The sequence below is a fragment of the Acyrthosiphon pisum genome, chromosome A1 (genome assembly GCF_005508785.2).
Source record: "Acyrthosiphon pisum isolate AL4f chromosome A1, pea_aphid_22Mar2018_4r6ur, whole genome shotgun sequence".
Lineage (NCBI taxonomy): Eukaryota > Metazoa > Arthropoda > Insecta > Hemiptera > Aphididae > Acyrthosiphon > Acyrthosiphon pisum.
Window position 1 is genome coordinate 107,237,199 of NC_042494.1, and position 10,654 is coordinate 107,247,852.

Here is a 10,654-nt window from a genome sequence, read left to right on the forward strand (position 1 = left end):
TCGGCCGTTCTCCCCCCCCCCCCCCCAACCAAACGTTATTTATATATACACGTCGTTTACTTTCAATCCGTATCGTTAAAGTACCCTGTACATACTATATATATATCGTGGAGACAGATGTTGTTTACCTCTGCGGACGATACGAACGAATTTCCCGATAACGTGGTTCAACAACAGATCATAATAACAATAATAACATCGTATTGATTCTGCCCGTAATCACTATACGCTCCCGATTGCGAGTGCCACAAAGCCTTATCTAATTTAATATTTTTTTGCCTCTCCCTTCCAGCAAAAAAAATGTCAGTTGAACTACGAGTTTGAGGTTTATAATATTATAACATTTTTTTAAATAACAATCAATATGACTTAGAGATGTGGTACTTATATTTTCCGGAAAATAATTTAATTTATTTGTAGGCACTGAAAATGGATTTTTGAAACACGTGTACCTACACGAGATCAAAAATAAATCCCTGCAAAGCAAAATTACTTGATCTGGCTTCTGTTTTAGAATCAGCAGGTCACGCAGAAAAACCAATTTCACTTTTAGAGGTAGCGGCTGCCGGCTACAAATAGTATTTCAGGGGTGCAAGGATAATAATATACCCGATACCATTGTAAAATAAAATACAAGACAAACAGATGTGCTTGCAGATAAGCGTCCCAAATTTGTAATTCTAAATGTCACGGAGTTTACCATGCGAGTATAAAAATGAATAATCCTCTCTAATATATACATATTTTTTATTTTTATAATATGCATTTTCATTTAATATTTTAACATTAATTTGATATAGTATAATAAGGTACCTAAAAACAACCATAATAAAATAATTATGATACTAATATTAGGCAATAGTATAATGTTCTTACTTCATTGTACGTTAACGTTTCAGAATACTTTATAAACCTATATAGGGTGATTCACTAAGCATGTTCAACCCCATTTTTTCTTTGATTATAAATTTATTCAAATTCTGATTTTTTAGTACATATTTTCAAGTACCTATTTCAAGGACCTCATTTCAGATTACAAATTATTTTTATTTTTAGTGTTTAGTATTACTGCAGTGATAAAAACTACTTTTTACAAATGATAACCAACCTATTTCAATGTAAATTTCCTATTAACTGATTTTTTTGAATATTTTGATGTAACAATCTAAATAAAAATTTGAAAGAGTTGTTTCTGAATTATAAATGTGTATACATTAAAGTATTAGTCCTTAAAACCTGGCTTACAAAAATACATAGTTGATTTAATATTTAACGTAGTATTTACTATAGGTATTTGAACATTTTTACAAATTCTAAATTAATGCTGATAGATTAGTATTAATAACTTAAGTTTTCTAATCATCATAGTTCCTAAATCATATTATCCTTAGCACGTTAAGTTAAATAACTCAAAAACTTGTTCAAATTTCAATTCAGATACATCGTTAAAAGTCATCTGATATCAATTTATAGGAAAATATGGTGAGTATGAAAAAAGAAGTTTATAACGCCACCTAACACTCCTTAAATGGTATACAAAATCTAAGTATACTCCATTCACGTTAAGAAGGAACCCCGGTGGCTGATTTTTGCACAGGGGCGTGACTCACTACACAGATGGTTGAATCGATGGGGTCACAAACGGGTGTTGCCAGACAGGTGAGGACAAGACGAAAATTGGTAGCCGCCGTGGTTCATTCTTAACGATAATAGAATATATGTATTGGGGGACGGAGTGGCCGAGTGAACAAGGCGTCGGTTGCGACGCGCAGCGTCGCCGGTTCGAATCTCGGTCACGGGCGGCACTTCTCTCCGGGCAGACGCCTGTTTGGAGATAGAGGCCATGATAGATACCTACGGGTTCCCAATCAAAATTCTGCCAAAAAACAACACCCATTTGTAAACAAATCTACAGTACCCTCCCCCACATGGCCTTGATTGGTGGATGGTGATTGTTTAGGTACACAATATTTAGTAATATGTCAGTGTGTTATTTTACGTGCATGATAGCTTTAATGTTTAAGCCCTATCCACAGAGTATAATATTGCTTGTACCTAAGTATATCACAGCTACTTGCTAGTAATGTAGTAAAGTTAAAATGCGTTTACAATATTATATCAATATATGATGATAATATTGTTTATATTAATATACGAGTACCTATATTATTATTTATTACGGTTGAGGGCTGACACAGTTTTGATGCTAAAATGTACCTAATGAGGTTTCTGGTATATCGCCGACTTAATTATTTATAGTTGTAACATGGTCCCCCGTAGTGTAGAACATACTATTATAACCGATGAAAAATGTTTCTGCTCACAATTGTTTTTTATATATATCAATATGATACGATAAAGTTCAAATATAAATCATATTCGGATTCTATAGTAGTACGTAAAGGTATTTGTGTGGGATTAATAATTATATAATACTCACTTTACGTTCTCGTATACCTAATTACCACGATTAATAATAATATTATTATCTTAGTTAAAAAAAAAACCATCTCCCTAATAAAAAAGGTAATTCATAAAAAAAACTTAATACATCTTTATGTACCCAACTACCCAAATCCCATGGTAAACATTGAAAAAGTTTCTATAGCTTTTTACACAGACCAATTAATCAAATGTTCGTAAATTTTTTAACTTTGTTATTCCCAGCAGCTCTGCGCTTGTGCAATAAGACTTATGAAACTTATTTAAAATTAAAATACCCTAAATAAAAGTAATATCAACAGGAAACCGGGGAATTCGCTCTGCTAATTTAGGTATAATGGTTAGTTTCGAGTGTGTCTCGTCAATCAGTGAGATCAGTGAAATTGATGTCAATAAATCATTGAATACAAAAAACGATTCTGGGCGGATAGAGTGTGTCAGCCACAATTCCTAAGAATATATTTTATTATTTATTTTTATAACTAGGTAGGTTATAAGTAATTTATTTTTCTATTGCGGTATGTTGAACTATTTATTTTTCTAAAACTAACGCAAACATATTGTATTATCAATTATTTTAATATTATAGCATAATATAAAAATATATTATTGTTATTAACTTATAAATTCAATAAGTACAAACAATAATAGTTTTGATCCACTAAATTAGATACCAGCTAGATCCAATTTGTTACCAGAAACCTGTAGTCTCGAAGTTGAAGCATTTTTACCGCTCCAAAGAGTTATGATACACACAAAAATAAAAAACACATATATCATTGTAAAACAAACGTGTCGTGATTAGAATCTAAAACATAAAATTTCAGCTTTATGATTTATTTTTTAAAAAACTAGCAGCGTTTAAAAACTATATACCATCCTTTGTGAGTATTTCTAAAATATAATATTTCATATACTTAACAATTACAATAAATTGGTATGGTTTTAAAAAATTATACGTTGAATTTCTTAAACTAAAAACTATTTTTTAAGTGGACCATAATTGGCCAATCAATTTGGCATCTGCATAAGTTTTTTGTTTAATTGTACGACATTATAACATCGATTCACTACACAAATAAAGTGCCTTAATTTCCGAAATGTTCAATTCTAGCAATTATAATACTTGTTTGGAATTGTTATGAAGCGAATGTGATTAAACTTCATTCGGTGTTATTGTTATCTTTTCGTTGAACGAAAAATACTTTTAATATAATAACAATAATGACTAAGCCATGTGGTTTAACAAAAGGATTTTTATTGAGAGATGAGATAACATTTCTTTTTCTTTTTTTATTCCAATGTTGAAATATGAATTCAAAATTGTATAATTTTTCGGTGAAAATATCTCTATAGAAAAATGTTGGAAACTGAGTCATCAAATAAAATAAAAAAAATATGGTTTATTGTATTCCAATTACAACATATACTGCGCCGCGGGAGATCACACATAGTGATTTATAAAGTGTTAACTTCCGTGTGAAAACCGTTACTCTGTGACTGTATACGGCAACAGAAAATAGTTGTTCACAATACAGAACGGCTTATACCGTTTGAATTTATCGCAGGCATTTGAAGTATGGCACGGCCGAGCGCATTACGTACAGCAAACAACCCACGATCTATAAACGTTAGGTAGGTATATAGGTAGATATATATTATTATATATTTTCAACCAGAAATGTGTAATAGAAAATTGTAGGAGATTTTTTTATTATTATTAATATTGTCGTTTTTCGTTAGGTATGGCAGCCCCTGTACGCAATTCCATAAAACAGATATAACTCTTTAAGGTAGACGATAACGTTTAAGACATTTTTTCTCCCGACATTCTTTTCGTGTTTAAACTATAATAACTGTATCTTTTTTTTCTTTTTTTTTCAATCATGACACTTTACAGGAAAACCGTGCGAGGAGCATTAGTGTATTTACGATTTATATATTTAGCATCACACTATCGGACTGTCCCATAATATATAGTTATGATGAAAAAGTAAATTTGGTTTCTGATTTTTAAATTTATATTTTATAGTAAATTTGTTTATGGTATCGTTAAAATAATATAATAAATAACTAATTTATATAATATTGCAATTGTCGGACGTAGGGGAATATGTAAGTAGGTATAATGAATGTAAAATGTAACCGCCCGCGCCCCACGAACATGCTCAGCGGTGCTCGTCAACTTCACAAAGAATAAATAAATATATAAAATGTGGCTACTCGCATCCGTTACGAAAATAACAAGGTTAACATAATGGGATATAAATAAGAAGTATATACAACCTAAGTTCTAGCGATTTATATCAGCGATCGGTTTACCTTAGCAAAAATAAATGTTTGATGTCGTATATTACACGCATAAACGAATCGTCATGAGTCAATGTGCCTACATAACATAATATATTATAATAATACATTAATACGTGAATAATGAACAACGGCAAAGATCGGCCAATTCGGTCGGAAATCGAATCTGGCGAAGGCAGGAGAAAGTAATTATTACGATACAATTTTCCACTACGGTTCTGGTTTGTGCATTGAAATGTGATTCCCGTAAACGCGATTTTAGTCACATTTCATAAAAGCATGTCGCGTTTTAAACCATGACGCTTAGTAACTCGTGCAAACGTTAAATTTCATTTCAAACTCTGCAAAACTGTCACAAAAATGCAAGAATTTGCTTTTAACTGCTCACGGATAACGTATTGTAATCAAATAAATAAATACATTCGTCGCTCCGCTCAGAATCTAAAATGTATATGTACATAGTTTTTAGGCGGTCCAAACAAAATATTATGTTGTTTTAATTTTCCAATGATTTACTAAAACGCGACGAAGAAATTATAATATAATATGAATAAATTATTTAAATGAAAATGTTTGAATCGGCGTAACGATGTAATGTAACAAATAGTTTTCTAAGAATAAAAGTGCTGAAAAATAATGTATTAGAAGTGTTAGTCGTAAGTTTTCACTCATCAACATATTATTCAATTATTGTGTAAAAAAATTGTGTTTTTTTTTATGCGTTAAATTAATTTTTTCAATTCAATCACTCATCAAACTATTTCTATACATTTTAATTTTATTACTATTTAGATCTTTATGTTTGTATCAACTATTTTTTAAAACTAAAATATACTGTTTTAAATTTTAATATAAAGAGTACTTTTACGGTTTTTATTGTTTTTATTTGTGAGATTTTTTTCTGTGCTAGAATAATTTATGTTATATTAAAATAAAAAAGTTTAGTTTTGTTCTGCTTTTGAATTTAAGGAATTTACTTCACATTTCAAATGTTTATTATTCAAAAATTAAATGATGATAGATAAAGCATAAGTAAAAGTTATTACTTACATAATACGTTTATTATTGATGGCGTTTAAATAAATTGCTATTAATTACAACAAATTACATAGTTTATCTTATCAAATCTCAATCGACAATTAATATATAATACATACTATTATAATAAATTCTTAATAGGTAGGTACCTACCTATATATGCAATGACATTTTTTGTCTCCTATATTGTTGTCTTATTTTCAAATATGTAGTTTAAGAATTGTGGTATAACACTAAACTTTACAGAACGATTATATTATTAAAATATGGATTTTAACATTAAATTAAAGTTGAAAAAAAATTCAAGGTAAAAAAAAGATTTTTTCGGTAAAAATGGCTGGTAAAAAGTTACATAATTAAAAAAGTGTCAATTTTCAGAACTTTCTTTTAAAAAAAAAAGACATTAAGTACCCATTGCACTTTGTTATAGGCCCTAAACTATGTTATTATATATTATTTTGTTATGTCTTACAGTATTAAAAATTAAAATATTAAATTAATGATGTTTTTTTTATTAATATACTAATATGCCTACGTATATAATATATTTTATACATTATGCATATATATTATGTAAGTCATACTACTTAAGAATATTATATTATTGTATATGATTATATAGATATAAAAAATAATTCACCATATTATATGAATACAATAACAATTATAATTTAAACTGATGTTTTAGGTATGTTGATTTAACACACTAACTATATTTTAATTACGTCCACAGCTATTATTAATTTTAAGCATCTTATTGCCCTGCACATATGTTCCATGCACCAAAGTTGTATGTATGCCTAAAACTTGGATAATTTGAATAACGTATAATTTTAAATTAAATTACATATATTCACCACACTACACCTACACAAAATATTTCAATGTTTCGATTGCTAAAAAAAAAAAAAACTTAAATTGTTTTCATTTCCCTAGTGTAATAAGTTGCACCATATAGTTTTACTTTTACTCGAGCAGTTTATGCAATTAAACATTTTAAAAATTAACTGAAGGTTACTTTTAGCTGACTATTGTCAGATATATGCTTTACCATAATAATATTTATATATAATATAATGCATATTATATTAAACAAGAATTATGTATGCCTACTTATAATACCTATTATTTATAAAATAGTGTTACTAGGGTTCATCTAAAACTTCAAAGTAGAAATCACAATATGTGTAATTGAACCATTTGAGAAATTTGAACACAAACTTTATTTTTTTAGACTTGTTAAAACCATTCAACAATGAAAAATGTATTCTTCTGATTGAAACAAATCTATATTCACTGCAATCAGTTTTATCGAAAGAGCCAAATCATTCGAATGATTCATTGATAATATTATGCATCGTGTATGTGAATAACGTCGTAATTAACGTCTATGTGAAATTTATGAAAAAAAAACTCACCTAAAATGACGTTTCCTCGCTTGACACACTTCTTCGTAACTTCTCAGACGTGTCGAACAACTGTCCAAGACGAAATTAATCAGTCAACGAGGGCCGATATATCGTGTCAAAACGCACAATCGTTCCTACGCTGTATTAAACCTATATTAATAGTATATCGTAATATCGCGAACTTATATGTGTGAAATTTCTCAGACGGTTCAGTGCTCGCGCAATACTCCACACCTTCGCGTCAAAACACCCTAACGGCCACTGATTTTCAAATGCCCGTAGCGAGCACACGCATCGCATAACCAAATTCAAGCATGCGCACCCGCACCGGACTCACGGAGTCATATTATTATAATAAATACGAGGGTAACGCAAACGACTATGCATTGCGGTAGTACAAGTGAGTTCAAATCGAAAATCGAAAAGTTGCGAAAACGTATCGTAGTCTCCATAATAGGTATATACTCTTAAAGTACCTATAATTAAGTCCGTTCGTAATAATTATTATGCAATACGTCATAGACATCACTATTATAATGGTATAATGTATTGGCGCGTATTTTTAAAAATCGAGGCGATCGGATATATCATAGATAATAATAATATTATCGATGGTTTTAATTTGAACGATAGACGCGTGTCCTGTCTAACGTAAAATCCAATACTACGGTCTGCGACACACCTATTGGCTATTATAGCTGTGGGGCATTATATTTCCGCAAGTAGTCACCTGCTTATATTGAAACGTTTTATAACCGTATCCGTACAATGTGGTTTCTGTTTGATGCTAAGTGTGATATTATGTACTTTTCTTCTTTTGATGTAAATCTTATATAAAAAGTTGTATGGTCTTAAAGATAATTTTGATGGAATACAAAATGGTATACTCGGGTGGTGCAGTTAATGTGAAAAAACCACTGTTCACTTTTCAATGAATAATTCGTTACATACCTATATGTATGATACAATATTAATATGAATAATAATGCAGTAGACCATATTACAATTAATCATAAAAAGAAGCAAATTTTACAGGGGAGATAAAACATATATTATTGCGTGGTTATTCGTTCAAATGTTTTCTGAGTGTTGGTTCGTGAAACTTATTCATTAAAAATAAATAATAACTTATGACTAGTATAAGGATTTCGTATTTTAAATTAAAACTTAAAAACTTTTAACAAACAATTCCATAGTTTACTACCAATTAAAAAATGATATGATAAACAGTTAATTTGGTGGGTAAAAATAATAATCTAAGGTAAGTCTATAATATATTAATTATAATATTTACTATAATATGATAATATAGGTATTATAGAAAAATGCATACTAACTGTTGACAGCATGCTATTTACATAATTCCTAGACATAAACTAATATTCATTGACCCCTACGATTGTATAATTCAATAATATTATTTTTTATAACTATATTCTGACTATTATTTAGTGATGTTACACAACTGGACATACTTTACTTCAATCCTACTACAGTTTAGGTGATTTAGGTACACGCTAGTATACCTCTTAATATCTATGAATTTTCATTTTATTGTACTTTTATACAAAACTTGGATTAAATAGGTACTTTTAAAAACATTACAAAAATAATATTCTGATTATCGACCAATATCATTATTTGAAAAACTAGACTTGCGTTGCTTAATATTTCGCTTGTGTGTTAGGTATCTATACAGATACTAACACGATGTTTACGCCATTCAAATAATATTAGGACAGAATCCGACTACTGACTAGAATGCTTTCAACGGATTTCCCGAATCCCGACCATTATAATAATATCCATTATTTTAGATTTCGAGGTGTGTCAGACATTGTTATCAATAAATTATTTACGTATATAGAATTACGTACATTGTCAGTGTTTCATACGTTTCGTTCCATCGTATTATTATTATTTAATATTATTATTTATTACTATAGTTGCCACCGTCACAGCGTGTACGTGCGCGCATATTTTTTAAAACCGTAACGCACGCGCAATTATAAGTTTCGCTCTTACCAGTGTGTTTTTTTTTTTCATTCAACTATAACATAATATAATATTTTACATCTTTATATTCTGTGATTTTACTCTCGAGAGTCAACAGCATTTCTTCGCACATATTATCGATACGGTGCGTTTGTCGAAAATATAAAATCAGAGGCGTGTTTTTGATTTTTGCCTGCATCAAATCCTTTTTTCAATGTAAGTACTCACCATTCGCACGCTGCAGATATACGTAATATAGAAAGGTACCTAACCTATACATGTAGATACGCGAGTATAATATTAAAGTGTATCCAAAAGTTTAAATCCCATTGTCTACGCGTGAACAAACGCGACCGGTGGGGAAAATATCCGAAGTTTACTACGGCAATCGTACTCACGGTATACAACATCAATTTGGGCACGTCTATATCTCCAATAGATACGAAACGTTTTGTATTTGTTCCGCTTCTACCTATTATTTGTATTTATTCCCATCGTTTTCGTTGATATTATAATATAGGTAAATAACCTTAACCACGTGATACTATAATATAGGTAATGTTTTAATTTTTTTATGCTCGGTGAACAATAATGATTTATTTGCCAATTAATTATGTTACACCATCGTTTATATGGTCAAAATTATACAGACTGATTCAACAAGCACGCTCACCCCCATTTTTTTCTTAAATAATTAATTTATTCAAATTCTGATTTTTAAAATTTTGTAATATACTCAAATTATTGAATAATTTTGTGCTACTTAAGGAGTCTTCTTTGGCGATACAAACTTCTGCTTTTCAAATGAGAACACCCCTTTTTTACTGTAAATTAATAAGTGGATAATTTTTTTGAAAATTTTGATGTACCATATTCAAAATTCGAATGAGTAGTTTCTTAGCTATTAAAATGTTCGTATTAAGGATAATAAACCTTTAAAATGATTTTACAACAATATAAAATAGACGTACAATTTGATCTAGTAATTATATGGATAATTTTTACAAATTATTAATATTAACGACTACAATTTTGAAATTACCTATATAATCTTATGACCCCACTACTATGGACTTCTTATCCTTTGAATAAAAAGTTAAGCTCAAAAACTACTCATACGAATTTTGATTTTGATACGTCAAAAAAGTCAGAAAAATTATCTTCTGTATAATTTATAGTTGAATAGTAGGGGTATTCTCATTTGAAAAATAGAAGTTTGTATCTCCACAGTATACTCCTTAAGAGGATTCGTTACCTTGATTTTCTGTTTTCGTCTAACACACGAGTGACATAGTATTTTAGACGTGTTTTTTGCCAAACATACCAATTGATGTAATGAAGTGATAAGAATTCTAAAAACAGATTTGAATTCGTCATCAAGTCTACTTGAAATCAACTTTCCCACATTTTTGATATTATCTCCCAAATTCCAGAAAAAGTCATATAAAAAAAGAGTATTT

At 29.5% G+C, this 10,654-nt stretch overlaps 1 long non-coding RNA gene across 1 annotated transcript in view; it reads right to left on the bottom strand.

Moving 5' to 3' along the window:
* The window catches only part of LOC103309451, an 85,013-nt gene extending 77,536 nt beyond the window's left edge, over positions 1-7,477 (bottom strand). The window contains exon 1 of the long non-coding RNA XR_510733.3: positions 7,209-7,477. This is a non-coding gene — a long non-coding RNA (uncharacterized LOC103309451). The remainder of the gene's footprint in view (positions 1-7,208) is intronic.
* Positions 7,478-10,654: the final 3,177 nt, after the last annotated feature.